Below are 20,809 nucleotides of genomic sequence, written 5' to 3' on the forward strand. Positions count from 1 at the left end.
GTGGACACATACATTTTGGAGCTTGTGAGTCCCATGTGTGTGTTGGCAGTCTCATGTTTTTTAGAAAACAAAATAAAAATCACTTCCATGTCTATACACTCTTGCACTCTTTTTATGTGAGTTGCTACAGCTATAGTACTACCCATAAAATCCTCCAACCCCTAACTGTGAACGTTACAAAGTCGAGTTTTACAGACGATCAGAGGAAACCAACACAAAAATTTAGTGAAATGAGGGAAAAGAAGTAAAAAGGAATGCATTATTATGTAAAAAGAGGTGGAGGTAGCCTGAAGAAACCTACGTAAGAATGAAAAATGATGCGCACAAATCTAAAATAAGAAAGAACTGGCCATACACACGTAGCAAAAAAGACAACAGAGAGTCTGGAAAGAAGTTCTGCAAATAGCTCGGGTACTTTTGGATAACGAGTAATAAACCACCTTCCTTCCTGAATGGAGAATTTGAACTTGTCCAAAGGAGCTTGCGATGCTTTAGCTTCTGATCCCAAAGAGAAAAATTGTTTCAACAAAAAAAATCAGCCTTTGAAAGGAAACATATTCACTCCTTAAACATAAAATGTGCTGTATTCAATTTGTGGCTTACATTGTATACACTATTGTATAGCCTGTTTGTAGCTGCTAAATGTATCAAGCAACTAGTCACTAAACATTCACGATTAAAAGCACATAGAATTGGTTCCGCTGTCTATACACAAACATGAGTGGGTTTATGCTATGCCTAATTGTCCATTCTTTGTTTAGGGTGACACAAACACCACAAAGTGTTAGGAGTTCTCCCTCAGCTGCCTGTCCCTGTAACTTGGAAAGCATTTCCCATCACTGCCATGATCTGGGAAGGAGTCTGATTCAAAGAACTTTTGGAGTTAAAAACCTGTTTAATAGTGAGTGTTGATTTATACTTGGTTCCTGTTGAGAAATAAAGACCCTGGCTCCTGTCTCAGCTCTACTCATGCACAAATCCAAATTGAGTAATGAAATAATTCTGGGGTCTGTGTTTTCCACCACACAGGAGGTGGTGGGGAGGTTCTGTAATGACACAGGAGCAACGCAAGGCTGGAAGCATCTGCCCGACGTGACCGTAGCTTGGGCAGACAGTAAGGCTTATCAACAGTACAGGGTGAGAGGGGGAGCACAGCTCAGCTCCATATGGCCTTAGTTCTTTGCCTTCTGCTTTCTAATATCCCCATCACGTTGAGCTTGTGAGCGCACGAGCGTGCTGTGACACCTGATGTGGAGGGATCTGCCAAGGCCCGTCTCTTTCAGGTCTAAGCGGTGTATTGGCACCAATGAACGGCATCTACAAAACGCAGCCCCAGCCATACACAAACCCTGTGACCTACGTTCAGGGCAGCTTGACACCCCTCGACACTGACTTTCAGTGGTGATTTACTTTTCATCATAAACAACAAGCAGTGAAGAGAAGATGCAGGGAGAGAGGGAATTCAAGGTGAATAACAATTGTTATTCAAGGGAATAACAAGTGGTTGGGGAGCCGAGTTGAGCTGTGGAGCAGTCACAGCTCTGACACCTGGGGAAGCGCTGCAGGAGCAGCCCTGGGTGGGCTGTGGACTAGGTGCCCGGTGCTAACACAATTTTCCATTTCTAAGTCCAACAGTTCCACAGAGCAGTCCTTCTTCCAACAGAAGGAACAACATACAGCATCCATGAGTTGCCCCTACAAGGCAAGCGGGGAGTTTTCACAGTTTCAATTGAGCTTGAATCCAAACCTAAAAAATTCTCTATGTTCATCCATCCATAATATCTATGTTTTTTTCTCCCTTCAGCTGTTGCCACAATTGTGCCACTGGGGGGTTCTTTAATTCAGTTCTCCGCTACTTTTATCCGCATTTCCCAGAAAGTTAACAGCTGCAATATAGTGAGATTATTTATGATTTCTAAATATCATCTTCTAATGTATCTCCCAGGCCAGCAAAGCAGCAGCCCAGCAGATCTCACTGAACCAGAGCTGCCTCTAACAATCCCAAAGTGTCCAGCCATCCATTTCCATTTCCCGGCCTCATTGGCTTCGCACTACACTTTTTCAGATTTCCTTCTGGAACTTTTTTCTTATCTTTTTTTTTTTCTCTTCACAGTAACAACGTAAAGAAAAATGTTATTGGCTGCTGGTGTTCGGTCCCTGAAGAGGCGTCGCAGCTGGACTCTCTCTTCTAAGGGCTCTTTTGGTGGTGTACAGGTGAAAGAACACAAGCTCTGCCCTCAGTGCTGTCCCCAGACACAGGCACAGTGTCCCCTGGCCCAGCAGCCCCAAAAGAGACTCTGCAGTGGCGTGGATGGGTGTGCTCTGACTACCTTCTGCTCTGCTCTCTGCCGCCAGCATTTCTTCCCTCCCTGCATTTTTCTCACCCACTTCCAGCCTTGCTCTTTCAGACTGGTACATATTTTAGGGGGAACACATTTCTAATGCTGCAGATGAAGGCTAATCTCCTTCAGCATGGGAGTGAGTTGATTGCTCTTCAGCAAGCTTGTTGGGCTTTTATGTCTAAATAAAGACTTCCATACAGCAACAAAACATAATTTCAGATTTTCCATTAAATTATGTTTTATGTTCATTAATTTTCAAGAGAGCTTTCGCTGCTTTATATAGCCAGAAAAATACCTACAAACTCCTCTTTGGGACAGTACTTGCAAATTTATCCTCTGCTTTCCATAGCCAAGGCATTAGAGAACAGCTACGTGCCTCCCTTGCTGGTCAGGGCAACGTAAATCCATTTTACAGAGTAAACGGAACCAAAGCCTTGCCCTTGGCACTGCGTACCCCAGCCACACTCTGCTCCATTTGTTGCCAAGCTGCAACCACTGGTAGAAGTGATGGCGAAGTCCCCATATTTGCAATTTGGTGCCGTGTTAAAGGTAATGGCGCTTGGTTTATGCATTCCAAATTTAAGTCAGATAGGACGAAGAGCACACTGTGCGCCGACAGGTGCCACCAAGCGCAGGGAGTCTGAGCAATATTTCTCCCATCACTGTAGCGACACCACCCAGACACGCAGGCTTAGTGAGACCGAGCTCAGTATTTTATCACCAACCCATGGCAAGGCGGTGGTGAGATTTTCCAGCTGAGGCTGCACAGGCTGTGGGTCACAAAGGCAGGAAAACTTGACCATTGCGTGCTGCTGTGGAGCAGTCCTGCTGCTGGCCAGCAGAAACTGCTGGGGCACGGTGGCTGGCTCCCAACGGGCACGCCGAGCTGAGCCGTGCGCCCCTGGAAAGCAGTGCGGTGCCCACGGTGCCGCTCAGTTTGCTTTGTTCCTCCCTCTGCGTGCGGGTAAGCACAGCCCAGTGCCAGCGGCATCGCGTCGGTGCACAGAGAAAAAGGCACAGTTGTCCAAACAATACGGCATGGAGGGCTGGGGAACAGGCATGTTGAAAATGTAAAGGACGTTTACGTTAGGGGAAGGTGTGAGAGCTGTAGGAAGAGCCAAATTACAAAAAAAGTCAGTATTTCAAGAGCCAAATTAAACAAGACACAATGGGGGCCAACTTTGCCTCCCAGGCCTCTCACAGTCCCACCCCCCAAAGTTCAGGGGGTGCTCGGGGGAGAACCATGTGGCCCTCCAGGTCTTATTTAACTTGGCCACATGCACGGAACTTTAACTCTTCTGTGACTTGCCGGTTTCTACAGCACTTGCATTCCCCCCCCCCTCCCCTTTTTTCCTCTTTATTTCTGGGTGTTTTTTGTTGGATGAGTTTTAAATCCTTTTGAAGACAAATAATATCTTTCTGTTTAGAAAAATAATCAGTGGAAGCAGAGCATAAAGTCATTTTGGTCATAGTATCTTGGAGGAAAATAGATACAGTATTTTGGAAAGAATTTGAAATGAAAACACAAAGCCTGATGGGATTTAAATGTAGAAAACCAAAAATTCAGTCTCGCCCCCTCTTTTCCCTCCCCCTATTCATGAGGTCACCATTTCTCATTTCACAGACTATGGCATCTTGCCGCGGTCCCGAGGCAGCCACCAGGAAAAGTATTCTTGCTCCTGCGAGCGTAAAGCAGGATCAAACTGGCCAAGAGGAAATAATCGGAGTGGTTTCTTGAAGCTACAAAGAGAAGCTTTGTAGAACCAGCAAGAAAAAGATGTCCAGAAAATGCCGGCAACCGTTCTTGTCCCCTCAGAAATGTGGTGCATAAGAATGAGAAAAAGGAGACTAAATGAACATGTGTGAAATAGTGAACGTGCCCTGAAATCCAGCGTTGGTGTTTGCAAGCAGTTTGATGGTAACGGGACTGCGTGTGCACGAGGGGTGAGGAGCAGGAGCGGGTCCCTGCTTGCGCGGGACACAGCAGACCTCAGCTCAACAAGCTTAACTTGTGTCTTGCTCGCCAGCGCTTTGCTGCAGCAGGCTGGCTCTGCAGGGGGAGGGCTGACACTGCTGACGTCTCAGCTCTACTCCTGCTCCCGCAGCGAAGGGCTTCTCTCACCGCGTTACTCGTACTGCTGCTGGTCAGACCTCGGGACCTTCACTCAGCCCTGGCCTGGTGGGAGCAGCACCCAGGCTCTGTGTCCCACATAACTCTCAGCCCACCTGGAGAAACAATCCCTCTCTGCTGCTGCGTTGGCCTTGTTCAGCTACAGATATTTCCACCTTTTTTAATAAATTGTCACCCATTTGGGGGCAATTCAAGAGCCTGTAGGGAGTAGAGATTGTGAATATTCTCCTATTGCAGATTTCTCTGCAGAAAGATTCTGCAGACTCAGAGAACCTACTGACCACATTGATGGGTCCTGCTTGCCCTGTCACAACTCAGATCATAGAATGTCTTGAGTTGGAAGTGACCCAAAAGGATCATGGAGTCCAACTCTCTGCTCCTCTCAGGACTACCAAAACCATAAATCATATGACAAAGCATCGTCCAGATGCTCCTTGGACTCTGACAGGGTCGGTGCCGTGACCACTTCCCTGGGGAGCCTGCTCTAGTGACCGACTATCCTCTCCGCAAAGAGCCTTTTCCAAATGTCCCATCTGAACTCCCCCTGACACAACTCCACACCATTTTAGCAAGAGGAGAGTGGTAAACAAACATGGTAGCAGACACAGATCATATTTAAAGGTTGACTGTTAGAGCAGTAATCTGCTGGTCCCTGGTGCTTAGTTCAGATTCTAAAACCTGCCCAGCTACACTTACTGTAGAACCACAGAGCAGTTTGGGTTGGAAGGCCAACAGACGGGGACATCAACCAGGTTGCGTTGCTCAGAGCCCCGTCCAGCCTGACCCTGGATGTTCCCAGGGATGGGGCAGCTACCACCTCTCTGGGCAGCCTGTGGCACCGTTTCACCTCCCTTGTCATAGCACAGGCAAAACTAGCAAGCTGCAACAAGGCTTTTACCACCGGTCAGATTCTACTTTCATGCTGTTTCTCCTTCCTCCAGAGGCCAGACCACTCTCCTCCTCCATTCAGCCCCCATCACACTCCTCAGGGCTATTTAACCACTTAGTGGGAACGAGCTACAGCTGCACATCGTCCATGTCCATCAACCCACTGCCTTGGAGGCAGTGCAATGCTAATCAACCCACCACCTTCATTCCTCTACACACCCTCATTGTAAAACCATCTTCCTTATATCTAGTCCAAATCTACCCTCTTTTAGGTTAAAACCATTTCCCTTTGTCCTAATGCAACAGGCCCTATTAAAAAGTTCATCCCCATCTTTCTCACAAGCCCCTTCAAGTACTGAAAGGCCACAATAAGGTCTCCCCGGAGCCTTCTCTTCTCCAGGCTGAACAACCCCAGCTTTCCTCCTAGATGTCTTCCATCCCTCTGATGGCTCAGTTCAGCTTCCGGGACAACAGTGGCAAAGCGAATGCTCTGAGTCACCATAGCCAGGCTGCCGTACAGTTGTTTTCAGTGTACATTTCTGAGTTTTTATTGCTACTTAAGTGCAATGTTGAGTTGAAGATCCAGTTCAAAATTGTGCCCTTATGACAATTTCCCCAGTGCAGGAAAGAAGAACTTAACTGCAAAGAAAAAATTGTGCCCACTAGAGAGACAGGTTTGTCTGTTGAATTTTGGCTCCGGGTCAGAGTTGTGTCCAAGGAAAATGGATGGCATTAAGTCAGTTTGGCTAGATGGGATAGTCCTCTGAAATAGGGGAAAGTCTTAAACGTGCTCAGCACCGGGCACATCCCTAATGCTCTGTCCACACCGTCAGGGATGTGCGTCTGCCCGAGGCTGCTGCCAAAGCCTTCAGCTCAGTAAAAGCCCATCTGCTGCCCAGGGGCACGAGTCAGCCACCAGCGAGGAGCCCAGCTCCTGCCTGTGCACTGAAAATCACCGCTCAGTCATTTACCACCGCGCTGACGTTGTTGCTCAGGACAAGGCAAGCTCGAGCTGTACCTGACGAGACCTCCGTCCTACCATGGTGTCAATCACATCGTTCAGTTTAATGTTAGGGGATTCTTCTCTCAATTTTCCTGTCCAGTCTGAAAACCTCCACCAGCCATGTTCTTCTCAGCTCCTTAAGAGCAAACAGGAGTTTATTTCTGTGCAGTGCCACGCAGCACCCTGTCTTGAAGCTCTCCCATGCACCTCATGGACTACACACTGGGATTTTTACCCAGGCCTGCAGTTGTCCCCAATATTTCTGAAAGCCAAATCATTTGTTTTTTATTCTTTTTTCATCCTCTGCTACTGCTTTTTCCCTGGATCAGATGGAACTCCTCAGTCTTGCAGCAACAGTTATTTCCCCTCCACTTCTTGAGGGAATGTAGGGATGAGCAGTGTCTGGCTTTGACACTGACAGATCTCACGCTGCTCCCAGGGAGATGCCCAAACGTTACAAAGATGAACCATATGGGCAGCCCCAGCACTTGAGGCCATTAATAGGAATTTTTAAGCAACTGTGATTGATGGGGCAGCTCTTACAAGTCTGAGATCAATGAAAATGCAACTTGATCTTTTGAACCCAACTCCTTAATTTTTTTGTTCCCTTTTCTGCAGAGAATCCCATAAAAACATTTCTGTGCAGACAAAAGCTGTCTGGGACACTTCATGTGGATTTGTCATGCATTTTCCTTTTTCTCCCCCCTCTGCCCCATTTGCAGTTTCACATGCAGTTTGGTTTTCAGTCTTTCTCTGTGATTTGTACAGTCATGTCAAGATCAGCTTTTTCTATACTTGCGATTGGACACTGTCCTGAGGGTATTTTTTGAGACATTATTTTTCATTTGTTTTCAATTTAATTAATTTACCCCTCATTAAAACCTAAACACCAGGAAGAAAAGAAAGCGGTAAGAAAAAAGAACAGCAAAGGTCACTGAGGACAGAGGAAAGGCTGAACAGCCTGCAGGGGAAAGCAGGGAGCCCAAGAACAAGAGAGAGGACCATGTCTAATGAGTCTTGAATTATCCAATATTCATATTTTTCCCTCGGGAAACCACGACACAAACCAACAGTATCCAAAATGACTCCATCTTCCAACATTCTCTATCAGACTCTTGACCAACAGAGCAGTCACTCCTGTAAGTTTGGATTGAGCCAGACCTCAGCCAAGATGTCAATAATCTTCCACCAGCTGGATGCTCCTGGAAATGAAGAAGGCTGGCAGGCCACTTGTAACAGAGAACCAGCCTAGAAAGGCAGAGGGAAGGTGCAGCTTCTTAGAAAGCCAGGCAGGGAGTGAGTACGACATGGGGAGCTGTAGTTAGTGAAGGTCACAGCCTGAGGACACGCCAGAGAGTCCAGGGTGTGGGAGGGGAGAAGCCAAAAGCAATGCAGGCAACGTGGCTTGAGCAGTATGGAGAACTGTGAGGCACAGCAAGAAGAGACGGCAGAGTGGTCCAGAGCAAAGATGTGAATGGCAAAGGGCTGCAGAGGGGAGGAGGGGAGCACAGCAGTAAGGAAAACTGTGAGAAAGGCAATGGAAGAACCTTGGAGAGGTTGGGAGGGATGCAGTGGGAGAGGGGGATATGCAGAGACAGACAGCATCTCTTCCTTCTCTAGGGAAGGGAAGAGCAGGACATGGCACCCATGTTCTGGGTAGGACTGACAGCTGTATTTTGAACTTGAGACAACCACATTTCAGTCAAAAGCTGGGAAAATGTCCCTTTGGGCACTCAAATGAAGAAAAAGGTGAAAGCAATGAAAGCCACGTGTTCATTTACACGGTGCTGAAACCGATGTCAGTGCAGTGGGTACTTGGAGAAGGAGTTGCAGGGGTGGTGCTGACTCTCGGATTAGTAGAGCTGGGGGTGGGATATCGTCCCTTCCCTTGACTAGCTGTGGGCTCAAACAGCTCAGCGCGTGGCTCAGGGTAGGTAAGTTTTAGCAGTCCTGGGACAGGCTGGGTTTCCAGGAAATGTGAAGGTCTGTTCCCAGAAATCCCAGTTTGAATGCATTTTCTAGAGCACACCAAGCCTTAATGCAGTAACGCGCTACTAAAAGTGGGTAGGATCTTTTTGCCACTCCTTCCCACTTGGCTGCTTGGTATGGGGTTGGGCACATTTACCTGATTATTTAGCTGATTATGACAAATGGCATCAAACAGGAGTGTTGGTGCAGGAGGATAGTCCCTTGGAGTTATACAGCTCTTCCAAACCACTGCAAATCACCGTTCTTGCCTGTCTTTGGGGCTGTTGGGGTAAGGCTCAGCTAAGGGAGAGGCAGAGGGGTGGAATGAACTGGTGAAGAAAGGTGTGAGTCTAGAAGCTGGGATTATCCAGCCTGTCCCAGTTGCAGACTTAGTCCTCCCTAGCTCATGCTGCTTCCCTCCTCTTGGCCATGGTGATCATGGAGCGAGCCTGGGTTCAGAGCACCCAGCCAGCTCAGAGTCCCTGAGGATATGGATGGGGTTGGGAGCACCCAGCTCTTCAACAGCTATCAAATGCATGAAGGAAACTGAAGGTGTTCCCATGACCCAGCGACACAGCTCAGCTTCAGACAGCTGGTCACCAAAGTAATCTGGAAAATTACAATATGTGACAAACTTCCCAGCGCCGGCAGGCTTTCATTGAGCTCTGCGTCTTTTTCACCAGGGAAAGTCAAATCTTTCCTCTGAACAACACCTGGGATGCTCCCTTGCATTATCAGGTTTCCAAAACTAGTTCCTCCAGGACTAGAACTGTACATGGTCCTGTACAGGCAGAAGGGAGGGTGCCTGCAGTGGCAGGGTGGGAACAATGGGTCCAGTATGCTCCTTTTGGGGGTTGCACCCACTTCTAGGAGAAGTGTGAGCAACTGCTAAACAATGGAAAGTGCTTGTGCACTCTGCAGACCTCGAGCACCCCGAAGTGTTCAAGGAACTTTGATATGTTCTAGCAGTGGGCACAGTCGCAGCTGTATGCAGCCTGGAGACTGTCATCTTCAGCAAAGGCCTTCAGTGGTGCCCCGTGGATGGTTCACAATGCAGGTGACTTCCAGGGCCTCACCAGGGTCTTCTGAAGCACCCACGCCTCTGGTCTGTGGTTCATACGTGACAATGTGTTATCCCCAGAGATGCACTCACACTAGGTGGGTTCTTCTACTAAAAGCCTTAACATCTGCAAAAGGCAGCTCTCCCTCAGTAAAAGTATTGCGCTCATTTAGCTGATGGGTAATGACTCAGACGTGCCTTAAGCATCAAAGTGTGCCAGTAACAATGCTACGAACCTGAGTGGTTTGGACTTTACAGCCTTTTCTTTGTAACTAATACATGTGATGAACATTTTCCTTAAAAATGGTCAGCAGAGCGATGAGACGTACCAGGCTGGCAGCGTTAAAACTTGGAGCTGTGTCCCCAAAGCGCAGATGTAGGCTGACAAGAGGCAGGGCCAGGTTCTCACAGCCACGGAGGGCTCTGGCCACACAGCCTGGCCTCGCACCCAGCCGGCAGTGACCGCTTCGAGACGTGAATGGCGAGTGCAGTCACCACGGCTTGTTCAGGCGCTGGCTGCAATTACCAAGCCTGCCAAAAGCCACAAGAAGGCAGCCAGATCATCACCTCATGCTGGCAGGGCTTGTCTCTTATGAGCGCCTACCGACTGGAAGCCCTTTCATTGCCATCCCAGCGCTTCCCCAGGTCACGCCGCAGCACTGGGCTGAGCTTTAACAGGATACCCAAACCGAGCACCCATCGAGCATCACTGACCACCCGCCACCTCCCCTTGCAGACTGTCCCCCAGCTGGGTGCTACTGGAACCAGCTGAGCGTTTCCTTCATCGGAACAGCAGCCTGGTCTTACACAGTCTCCACGACTGGTTGCACTTAGCTTTTCCCCACCACAAGCATTCGGCAGAGACTGAATGGTTGCAGGGAAGTTCCTTTCAGCCTTGCTCTCTCTGCACCTCTGCTTGCTTTCTTTCCTGTCTTCTGTGCTGTTTTTAAAACTTCCTTTAAAATGACACCGGCTCTCCTACTTATAGTCACCGCTCTGGAGCTCAGTCAGCCTTGTTGATCCCTGCTGCAAGTGACAACATTTCTCACTGTCTTTTATATATCAGCTTAACAGCCTGATAACAACTGGGCAGGACTGGATATTCCTGGCACTCCATGCGTATACCGTGCAAGGCTTGGAGTACGGCACTAGCTATATTTTGCTGTCTCTTGCTCTTGAACTGTTACCTTCTGATTGCCTGAAAATGACTCATAAGGTTCATATGGTCCAAATTAAGTGAATGGCTGAACACTCATGCGGTAGATTACTTAAAGGATTTTAGGCAGAACCTTAATATTTCATTGTGTGCCTGCAGACTCTGGAGATTTTTTAGCAGGAACCAAAATGCAGATTTTGCAAACTGCAGTTGTGTTTCGTGGGCTGAGGATCTGAGCCCTACTTCCATGCTCATTTGATACCTTTTGTAGCTCGCTATGGTTGGTGTAAAGCAGTGCTGTTATGGAAACCTGCAGTCCCCATTTTTGTGCACTAGTCCAGCACTAGAATTGTTCTTCATATGGTGGAGCATCTTCACCAGGTGTTTATTTAAAAAACACGGTCAGCATCTATGGGACATTTCCATTCCCTTGGGTTGCATAAGATGTTCCGTGTATACAAGTATCCGTTTGGAGCTCTGCCAGGCAGAGTGATCTCTCCTGCCAGCAGCTCTTCCCCAAGCCATCCGAGGGGCTCCTCTCCAGCCCTGTCCCTGCCCTCAGCCTCCCCACATCTGCAGCACTGGTCCTGCGCTCCTGGGCCACCAGCTCTGCTCCTCACCACAGAAGCAATTCTCCAGCATTTTCCAGAGCGTGTTTGGAGACGTGAATCGCTGAAGGACAGGCAAACACTGCTCCTGGTGCGCAAACCCCTACTGCATTCAACAGCACTTTCTCAGAGCTGCTGCTAAGCTTGTTCTCCATTTGACAAGCATGTAGGTGAGACTCAAAAAGCTGAAATGACAAAAGTCTTGGCTTCTCTGCTCTCCGTTACCCTAAAAACCTGACCTACCAACTGTTTTGGGGAGCTCTACTATTGGTCTGGAAGTCATTCTTGCACCCCAGAATTCGTTGTGGAAAAAAAATCTTTACTCTTCCCTAGGTCTCAATTCCATTATGCTTGAGTCCCCAGCGTTCCCAAAGGGTACCCAAAATGTCTTTAGCACTTGGACTGTCCTTTTTAAATTTCAGAAAAGGCTGGAGGGTTTGCCAGTGGTTTTGCTTTCCCAGCATGAGCCAAACATGCCTGCCAGATTTCTCAAGAGGGGATGTAAGATTTTCCAATTTCTAAATAGGCCAATGAAACATAAAAATATTGAAACATGAAATGAATGCACTTTATGAAAGGATTCTCTGTTGTCAAGGAAGGAGGGCTGGCAAACACCTGAGGGCGCCGGGAACTTTTCTGCTCGGTGACCTGGGGCTCTTGGGAAATGACCTTTACCGGCCTGGAGGCGCAGGAATGCGGTGGTGCCAAACTTCCCCTCCGCGTGCTGTGGGCACCCGAGTGGAAAAACCTGTAAATGTTGCAGAATGTTGTGAATTGTTAGTAGTATTACTACGCCTTTAGATAGAGGCATGTACTATGCATTTTATTCTCTGTAACTCTCCTTTCGTAACAGTTAACTACTGTCTAACAAGGAAAGAGAAGTCAGAGGTTTCATGCTTAGAGGAAGTATATAGTGTCGATGGATTTGCATAGTATTTAGAAGAGTTAGAGTTACATTGCAGTGACGCAGTTCAACAGCACTTGCTAATTCCCTCTTCTCCCCAAATACTTCCTCCTGGCTGCCGCTCTTGTTTGTTTGAACATACCCAGCCTGTTATTCCTCCCTCCATGCACCGCACAGTTACCAGACAATTGTAATTTAACATATTAATGCCACATTTAATATTCTGCAGCAGATGTGAGGCTGACGGTGTGTCCAGATAGGGGTTCACTGCCCTGTCCAGAAGCACCAGACATGGTCATCCAGACTCTCTGAATGGGAACCCCAGACATTTGTCTCTTGCTGTGCCTTTCCATCTTCCTTTCCATATCCCTTCATCCATCTATTCTGGCAATTGCAGTAAACCAGGTCTTGAAACCAGGTCTGGGATCAGTTGACTGCCTAGTGAAGCGGAGCACAAAGTGCTCCCAGGACAGTTTGTACGATGGCAATTTCCACGTCAGAGGCAGGTTTTATATTTGTCAGATTTCTATCCAGAGTTCAGGTTTCACACAGATATTGCCCCATCCTGACACACTTGTGGCAGCTTGTTGCTTTGCAACGTGTGTGACCAGAAGCAGCAGAGCTGTTGTACCCCTTTGGCTCTGGTGCTGGTGGAGAGGCGAACCTCCCACCAACCATCCCACAGCACCGACAGGGTGACCCTGGAAAACTCCCTGGAAATGCCCTTTCCTCTTTCCACCTTGAGATCTGGTTTCAATTGCCCTCCTTTTGTGGCAAATGGGGGTAGAGGTGGTGACATCAGGCCCTTCTTGGCAGCTCTTTTCAGAAGGAAGCATGCATTCAATTAGAGGATTTTAATTAAAATACTTTCCTGTAGCATCCTGTTTCCAGGCCCTGCTGTAAATTTAACTTGACGTTCTCTCATTTAACAGGTGGGTGAGATTATTCTGAGAGCTGCCAGATGGAAGAAAGCAGCAACAGGGCTGGCTGTTGAGATAGAAGAATGAAGAGAGGAAGAGAGAGAGCAAAAGCAAGGAGCCGGACAGATATCTGCTGCGTGTCTGTCAATATTTACTCCGTAACATGCTATCCCTTTCTGTGGTGGTTCTTTGCTGCCATATGCTTGCAACTTCTTGAACTTCTTTTGAAGGATAAAAGTGGCAAATCCAGGACCAACACAGTTGCATTTGATTTCCTTCCCTTTCAGACTGCAGCAGTTCAGGCATAAACAGTGACTGGCAATTGATGCAAAATTCAAAGATCCCCCATCCTACCCCCCAAAAATGAACAAACCCCACCCTTGGAGCTGGAAGCTGGGAAGCAGAGTAACAGCTGTGAAGATGAAGTGGGAGCCATGGGAGTGTGCGGTGGGCTAGTGGTCCCTTCCACTGCTGCAGCTGTGTCAGCACCGGCTTCCAGATGCAACAGGTTAAAGGATATGGGAGAGAAGAGATGGTTTCCAAGAGGTTACAACTCAGCGGCTAGCAGGAGTAAAGATGAGGAATATGGAAATCTGCCAGCTGGGAGTCTGTGAGGTAGAAAGGCTGGAGTGGCTGGGAAGGAAAACGGAAGGGACCAAAGGAAGAGAGAAAAAGGGAAGGACAGTCTGGGAAGAAGGAACCTTAGGGAACAGGCAAGGAAGAAGTGCTGGTGGTTGCTGAGCAGAGAGAGAAGACTGAGAAAGCCACAGAGGTGAGGTGGAGAGGAATGCGGAGGAAGACGAACAAAGACCCTTATGCTCTCTTTTTCCCTTTGGAAGCAACAAAACAGAAGAACTGAAGGCCAGACTTGAAGCTGATGTGGAAGGATGCCTGCACCGATCTCCTACCAGTGTGCTATGTAGAACTGTAGTACTCTGACCCATCTGGCATGAGCTGCCAGAGGTGAGACCTCCAGAGCAAGGCAGGGTGGAGGCTGCCTGAGACGGTACACAGCTGCGGTGCAAGCAAGGAGGATGCTATAAGCCCCCAGAAGCATTGTACACTGCTGCCTTAACTTGTAGTGGTAGTGCAACTAGTCTCCCTTCTGCAGTGGTCACCTGAGCTGGCTGCTTTCAAAGACTTTTGCAGCAGAAAGCCTAGCAGATAAAGTGCTACGGGGGAAAATTCCTGGGAAGCCCTTTCTTCTTTCCATTTGTTAGAGATTGTTTTAGGCTCCAGCTTCAGAGGCCTGGAGCTTTCAAAGCTATTGGTTACCTCTGTAAGTTTGCTGTTCTAACTCCAGAGGCCCATTGAGTAAATCCATGGTCTGTGTGATTTGTTTGGAGGTTGATAAACTTTTGCCCAGGTAAGTGCTGAGAGTCCTCATGGTTTCCCCACAATAAATGGGTTTTCAGACAAAGCTGCAGTCAGTCCAGGATGGACACAAGAATGCTTCATGGAGAGGTAACCTCACAGAAAAGCCTACCCCTGGGATGGAACAGCAAAATGGTTAAGCATATTACCCCTACATTTGTGATCAGACCTTGCAGTATCATGGACAAGTACATCTTTGCTTCTACTAGCAAACTGAAGTATTTCAATATACACCAAAACAGATGGCTTCAGTTCTCCAAACGGGAAAAATCCTATATAAAATAACCATCAATTTAAAAAAGAAGAAAGAATAAAAGAAGAGGGAAGAAAAAAAAAGAAAAAAAGAGGGAGAAAAAAAGAAAGAAAGAAAGAAAGAAAGAAAGAAAAAAAGAAAAGGTTTGGTGGAAGATGCTTCACGAGCAAGCACAACCTAGATGTTTGTACAAACTCAAGCTTACACCAGAAAGTCATTGCACAAACTCAAGTGCTTTGGCCAGCAAACGTACTTCTACCAGTCACATAATCACTGTCTAAAAAGAGATCTTAATTTTTTCCAACAGGATCTGCTCTGCATATTATTGTACCAATGGCCTTTAATTGAATCAGTATCCTTTAATTCTTTACCAGTCATGTCTCCTATGAGTCTTTCTATAATTTTCCCTGGGATTGATGCCAGGCTAATGTGCCTGTGTTTGCTTGAGCAATCCCATTTATCCTCTTGAACACAGGAACAACAGCTAACTTTTTTTTCCCAGTCATCTGGAACTGTCTTAGCATTCCAGGACACGTGAAGTATCAACAGGAATAGCTCAGAGCGCTCTTCAGCAAGTCCCTTTTTAGGTGTCTGGTAAAATGTACCTGGTCTTGTGGACTTTAAAATGTTTAATTTTAGAAATTGTTCAGCTCCTTCTCAAATTAGTCTTGAAAGTATTTTCAGGGATTCGCAGGGAAGAAGGGCCCACCAGGCTGTCTGCGAGACCTCCTGTGTGTCACTGATGTGTGACTTTTATTATCAAGTTCCCAAACCAAAGCCAAGGGCAAGGCATGGCAGGGAAGCAAGCCACAGGCACAACCCACAGCCCTGCAAACCAAGTGCACTCTCTGCTGCAGAAGAAGGAGAAAACCCCCTCCCAGTCTTGGGACACCCTATTGTGCCTCAGGTAGGTCGGGGACTGTGACCTTGAACCGAGCGGCGCAGGGCATCACCCCCGAGTGTCTGCAGTAGAAGCGCTTTGGAGCACAGGGCAGCTCCAACTCAAAGAGCCGTCTTGGACTCGAGGTGATCTCTCAGGCCACAGGGAAAAGCAAAGCAAGAAAACAAATTCTACTTCTTTTGCCCACACCAGAACACGTTTGGTCAGCCGAACATGGAAGAAACCCTCCCTTCGGATACTGGCAGGGAGCTAGAGGAAAACCTGATGAACTGTATTTGCTTTCAGCTCCTGCTCGTTTAACAAATTACACAGAAGTGACAGGGGTCCCAGCCCGCTGAGGGCAAAGGGAGAGAATTTTTTTACTGAGAAGGTTGCTGCATGTGGCTGAGCCACCACTTTCCAAACTGTGGGTTCTCAGGCTGGAAACCAAACGGGCATTTTCCCAATGGCTCTACCCTTCGTAGGCCCCCAGAGCAAAAGTAAGAATCCTCCAAAGCTTCCCATTTTCCCCAGACTCCCAAGATTTGGGAGAGAGTACGATTCAGGAAGGTCCCTTTACTACTTAAAGAAACTTCGTTCTTTAATTGACGTAGCTTCTGTCTCACACCTTCTTTTGCTACAGACCTCAAACTGTTTACTCCATCCACAGTATCATACATAACATACAATACATGTATCATACATAACAAACACTACCCCCTACCCCCACTTTATTTTGTCTGTACAACTGAAATACAGTGTGGACTGCACACCTCTGACTTTACAATTCCGCTGTTAAAGCTATCTATAACCTGCTACCTGTAAAAACCTGCAAGGCTTTTGAGGCTTTTTTTTTTTCTTTTTGTTCCTAATATATTTTAAAATGTTTTTTTCACAGCCACACTGGTAATTTTGTTTTAAAATCTGCTTTATTTTGACTTCTCATGCATGTATTTTTAGTTTATAAATTATATTAGGCACCTGCTACTTTCTCTATTTTTTTGGTCTGACACCTTGCTATTTAATCACTGGTTTCAGATAGCCTTCTAACCAGGATGGTTTCCATTCAGCTGTATTTCCATCCATACTCAACAAAACAGCATTTTACGCCTGCACACAATGATTTCTTGTGAGCATTCATCTGCTAGGGGATCCACAAAGGACTCCCAGGCTTAGCCAAGCTTTTCCAAGTTTTCCAGTTCAAAATACTTATAAGCATTGGGAAATAGCCTTTGGAGTTTTAAATGAAAATTAAGTTACTGTTTCACACAATTCTGTTGGCAGGTGACAAATACATGTTTGCCATCACTGGTGTTGAGGCTACCAATCACCCTTAGGTTAGGTACCAGCTCCTTGTCCATCACAAGAGCTGGTACTGAGCGATCCCATCCTGGATGCAGGATGCTGGGTGTAAAAAAATTACCACCTATTATTTTTAGAAACTCTTAGAAGTTTTGTCATTAGTAACATGAGAAGCCCGGCAAATACTCCCCAGGTTCTTCTGGGCCAGATGTCTGTCATTCCCCATCCTCAGTGAAAGTCGTTAGACCTTTAGCCCACATGCATTCAGATTTTGTGATTCTGGAACAACAGTGGCCCTTCAGTAGGCTACAGCCTGTCTGATGTCTGGAGACACAGGGTCTTTGCTGTTATCCCTGCTGGACAAACGGATCTTCATGCCTGTGTCATGAGCCCCATCCTTGCTGTAAGGACTGCTAGGTTTTCTCGGCTCTAGGATTGATGTCACCCAGTTTGGTTATTATCTCACGTGTAGGTGGAACAGAGAAACATTCCTCTCATTCGTGCACAGAGACATCTTAGAACTCGGACATATCAACTGGTTGGAGAAAGGTGCCTCAATGTCTTTGCTTTTATGTGCCATTACCAAGTGACCAGTCATCCCAGGTCAGCCACAGCCGTCATGGTCTGACTCCATTCTCACCCATCTCCTTTGGAAACAGAGCTCTGTCCGTGGCCAGAGCTCAAGGGGACACAACTGGGAAGATTTCTTACCATTTTGGATGTACAAATATGAGTTAAAGTAATTTTTTGAAGTTTGTGTGAATGCAGGTTTTATTTCTGATGCTGTTGCTGTAACATGTCCCACAGGATTAGTTGACCCAAATGTTGCCAGTTTTTCAATGTTTGGACTGTTTTGTGCTGCAGATTACTGCTCAGACCTCTACATCTCCCATAGCCTTGTTTTTTTCTGAGAAAAAAAAAAAGGGATAAAGTGATTTAGGAAGAGTTAATGCCCCTGAACAGATGCACCAGTGAGAGATGTGACAAAATGTCAAGTGGAATGTGCCTGAGGGCTTGGAATTTGGCTGTGGAGGCAGCAGATGAGTCCCCAGGATGGCATGTCCCCCAGAGGCCTGGCATGCTTTGGTGACAGCTGTGATTTTTATGACCTGGCTTCGATGACAGTTTGGGAGGGGTCAGCTCTGCTCTTTTCTGACAGGAATTTGGTTTGTCATCAGATTCTAAAATCCCTCTGATTTATGGCATCAGCCACTGCTGGCGTTTTACTCAGATGTGTGTCCTCTACCCGGTCCCTGCAGACTGGGAGGTTAAGGTGCAAACAGTAATGTTCAAATTAAACTAATCGGGAGGAAAAGGGAAGTGGTAGGCCAGGAGGTGATAGGAAACACTGAGAAGAGCTAGCTCCAAAAATCTCTCATTAAGAGCACTTCACCTGCAAACCAACAGCTCTTCCAGCGCCCCCAAACACCAATGCCCTGCTAACCTCCACCTCCCTAACAGGGAATTAAAAGATAACAGAGATAAAAGATACTTGCCAGGTCCAAAGCAACCTCCCAGAAAGGTGATGTGCTGGGGATAGAAGCTTGAGGAGTAGGTGCCGAATGCCTCCAGCCGGGCAGGGTAAGGGCCATGGCAGCGCGGTGCTCCTCAGCTTCTCGGCTCCTGTGTGGGGTGGCCCTGGGGTGCATTTCCACCGCCACTCAGCACGGGACACCCGCGGCACTTACAGACAGTCCTTTAGGGCACAGGTATCTCCCGTTTCCCTCCTAGGTCTTCTGACTACTGAAACTTTTTTATTTTTGCAGCCTGGTAAGACACAGTAGCACAAAGTTCTGCAAGGCAAAAGCCCAGCTGCCAGCAACAGTGGCATTTAATTCACAGACTAAAAGAAGACGTTATAGAACAAGATAGGTCCATTCTGATGACTCTTTCAGCTGCCACCACAGCTGAAACCAAGGGACAAACAAGGTTGCTGCTTCCAAACATCACCTTCTCGCTTTTTACTTACCTTACAGGTACAGCTCTGATCCCAACCAGAGGTGCTAACTGGCTCCTGCTGGGAAATCCAGTTCTGTTCAGTCTTCATAGCAGCTGGAAGGTCCCAAAGTATGGGCTGTTCTCTGGGGAAGTGAACAGAGAAAGCTGAAGGTGACCAGTCAAATGTCTGAGACAAGGAAGGACTGGTTCTGAAGCAGCCTCCCTGCAACGGTGAGAAGGACTGGCCTCCGACCAGCGCAGCTGTGGCCACAGCATTATTATAAAGCCCTAAACCGGGTACGAGAAGCCACAGGCTCATCCCTGTCTAAAGCGATGAGGATCTGCTCCACTGCTCCTCATGAACTGTGCTATAAACGTGGCTGCAGAAGCCTGGGACAGAGGCTGGAGACTTCAGGGATTCTTTTTGGGGAGATGACAAGAAAACATTCAAAAATCACTGGACACCCTGTGGCTGAGCTGTGTGTGCTCCGGAGGATCAAGAGGGGCTGAGTGGTGGGAATCCTTAGCATGGCACTTGACACTCTTCTAGCAAAATACGTGTATTTCCTGACTGGATGCACCCACCATCCCTGCTCTTACTCTTGGGACTTAGGCATTTGCCGCCCTCTTTCCCCCTTATACTCTGCCACATGGAGTTTTTAGCAGTCTGAGGTATAAAGATTGAATTTTCTACTGTAAATTTCTAACGAAGTGAGTAAAAATTAAAGAAAAAAAAAAGACAAAATCATATTCAACTCTTTTTTTATCAAGCGTGACTCGAAGGAGTGCCAGGCTCATAATTTTCATTGAAAGTTATCTGGCCACAGGGTTTTACAGGATAAATACACTCCTTTCCACACAACTGATTAAAGGGATTTTACATCAGCTTTCCCACAAAATTTGCTTGAGATGTTTGGCGAGTTTCTTTTTGCTTAGGCAGGGGAGAAAATGCAGATATTCCCAAAAGTGAGAGAAGCAATTCAAGTAAATCATTTTTTCACCAAAATGAGAAAGCCTGGGAGAATCATGGTAGAGCAATAGCAAGAGGAATCTCAACTCAGCTCCTTGCCCACAAAGGATGCAGGGGACACCGAGGGTCCCAGAAGCTCTGTCACACCTCCTGGGGACTTGGAAAAAAAGCTGAACTGGCCATGGAAACATTCCAGTTTGTTTTCTTCATAAACCAGCTACAGTTTTGGTCTGTTGAAAAAACTTCATCTCAGTAAGAAATGTCAGGCGGAGGTCAGTCAGGATGTCTCAGTACTTCTGATGCGGTGGAAACCCATATTTTGTCATCCATTCATCAGGATGAAAAATATTTTGAAATATCAGGATTTTCTGGTGAATGGGTGCTACAGATTCCAACTGTATTTATGTAGGGTCAGGTTTTTTTCCTCTCCATTTGCCATCACAGGGCTCTAGTAGTTATGTTATAGTACTTCTCACAATCAGCTCTGTGTGAGAGACGTATATGAATGGCAGTGGAAATCTGTCCCAGAGGGACTGTTCTGCTTCCTTTATGGCTATTTTGGTTTGTCTTCCAGTTGTCATCCTAATACGCCACTGCCTAATCAGATAGCAAATGCTCCCTAAAGACCTCAGGATGCTGCATGACGTTTGGGGACAGCACTGAGACAGGAAAGGCCATGCCACATGAAACAGAAGAGCACATTTTTCATTAACAGTTAAATATTTTCCCCCTGATTTCCAAGCAGCTGAGTTCAGTAGGCGCAATTCTCCTGTTTCCTCAGAGGGATAGCGAGTCCAAGGCACAGGCTTTGGGCAGGATGAGTGGCCAAAGAATTGCAGGGAAAACAGAGGGCCAACTGATTACAACTGCTAACACAATCAGAAAGTGTGAAATACTGCTCTGAGGGCCTGAAAGACTCCCAAACTCCGAAGCCATTTGAATAAGCAATCAGAATTTCAGTACCATCTATCTGCCTCTAGACTCCACAACACTTCACAGGTTTTTTTTTATTTTTTTTTTTCCCTGAGAAATGTTTTCCAGATTTCCTCTATTTCTGCTTCTTGCCAGTGATACAAATACCACAAGCACGGTCCATCTCAAAAGTGTTCTGG

At 47.0% G+C, this 20,809-nt stretch overlaps 1 long non-coding RNA gene across 1 annotated transcript in view; it reads right to left on the reverse strand.

Annotated features, from left to right (window-relative positions):
- The window catches only part of LOC308065308, a 40,860-nt gene that overhangs the window by 5,978 nt on the left and 14,073 nt on the right, over positions 1–20,809 (reverse strand). The window contains exon 1 of the long non-coding RNA XR_013928737.1: positions 1–20,809. This exon is cut by the window's right edge and continues 14,073 nt beyond it. This is a non-coding gene — a long non-coding RNA (uncharacterized lncRNA).

This window comes from Falco punctatus (genome assembly GCF_963210335.1).
Source record: "Falco punctatus genome assembly, chromosome: 6".
Taxonomy (NCBI): domain Eukaryota; kingdom Metazoa; phylum Chordata; class Aves; order Falconiformes; family Falconidae; genus Falco; species Falco punctatus.